This window comes from Hemiscyllium ocellatum, chromosome 1, assembly GCF_020745735.1.
Source record: "Hemiscyllium ocellatum isolate sHemOce1 chromosome 1, sHemOce1.pat.X.cur, whole genome shotgun sequence".
NCBI classification, from domain to species: domain Eukaryota; kingdom Metazoa; phylum Chordata; class Chondrichthyes; order Orectolobiformes; family Hemiscylliidae; genus Hemiscyllium; species Hemiscyllium ocellatum.
In genome coordinates this window covers 60,970,344-60,972,138 of record NC_083401.1, presented here as the reverse complement: position 1 = coordinate 60,972,138, position 1,795 = coordinate 60,970,344, and positions in this window count along the sequence as shown.

Genomic DNA, 1,795 nt, shown 5'->3' with positions numbered 1-1,795 from the left:
AGCATTCAACCAGGTGGAATGGCCATGTCTTTTGTATACTACGGAACGGTTTGGTATTGGAGAGGTTTCCATGTATATGTCACTGTTGGATCTCTGGACGGTTGTGGGCATGTTTTGGATATGCTTGTCAAAGGGACCATGGCGAATTTCTGCACTGCATCTTGTAGATCATATACACTGCTGTGTGATGGAAGGAGTGAATATTTGTTGATGTGGTGCCAATCATGGTGTTAACTTTCTTGAGTGTAGTTAGAGATGCGAGAGTGTGGTGCTGGAAAAGCACAGCAGATCAGGTAGTTTCCAAGGAGTAGGAGAGTTGACGCTTTTGCCTAAAACGTCAACTTTCCGCTCCTCGGATGCTGCCCGACCTGCTGTGCTTTTCTAGCACCACACTCTCCACTCTGATCTCCAACATCTGTAGTCCTCACTTTCATGTAGGTTAAGATGCACTGATCCAGGCAAGTGGTGAGTATCACAGAATTATAGAGCAAATGCATGCCATTCAGCCCATTCAGTCTTCACTGTCTCTATTATCTAATCTAGCTTTAATATCTAGTTCAAATACCATGTATTTTCCCCATATCCTTGCACACCATTATTATCCAAAAAACACTGAATGTCCTTTTGAATGAATCAATTGTACCTATGTCCAGCACATTACCAGGTAGTGCATTCCATATCCTACTAATAAAGTTTTTTTTCCTCACATCACCCTTGCTTTGTTTCCAAATCACTTTAAATCCATGCCCGCTTGCTCTTGTTTGTTTCACAAGCAGAACAGCTTATCCCATTACACTGTAATCCATTACACTCCTGTCTTGTGTCTTATGAATGCTTTGGAAAGTCAGGAGGTGAGTTACTTGCTGCAGGATTCCAAACCCCTGACCTGCTTCTGTAGCCAGTGTATGACTAATTCAAGTTGGCAGTGGTTGGCACTGCATGCTCACACAACATCAAGCCATTCAAGAAGGCAGTTCACTATCAACTTTCTAAAGGCAATTGAGTATGGGCAATAAATGTTAGCATAGCCACATGAATGAATGAACTTTTAAAAATTTACCCTACCTACATAAATAGAGACATGTGATTTCTCTTTTTACTAACCACACAAATCAGTGAAGGTATCAAACTCTCATGGAAAGCTCCACACTTGACAACTTCTGTGGCCAATTAGCACCAGAAGGACTGGATTGGTTGATAGGAACATAATTATTTAATTTAATACCTTCTTTTTTTATGGTTTAGTTAGTTTAATAACAACATAACTATTTAAATAAGAACCCTTTAAAAATGGTGCATTTTGTTCTTAGCTGCTCAACCAACCCAATGTTTGTTTACTTCTTTGTACTAACTGAATCACATTAAATTCACATGATGACGTTACTCTTGGATCGAAAGATTTATTCAATGTTTAAATGCTTCTGATAAGGAGTCACTGGACCCGAAACATTAATTCTGGTTTCTCTGCACAGATACTGATAGACCTGCTGAGTTTCTCTAGCAATTTCGATTTTGTTATTCAATGCTTCGTAGTACCACTCGGAATTTCCCGGACCTCCTGTTTAGAGATGAGGAAAACAGGTTGATTGACTGATGTCTTCCACAGCTTATCCGCTAACGAAAACTCACACTGTGCAAAACCAATGAGAGTCGGAGAGAGGCGGGATTTCCAGTGATGGTGCAAAGCTGCCGGAAGCGACCGGATGGATGTGCTGCGAGTTGTAGTTCTCTGGCCTGGGGATGATCTCCAGAAGTGAGCAGAGGGAGGGTGTGAGAAACTACAGCACCCAGGAAG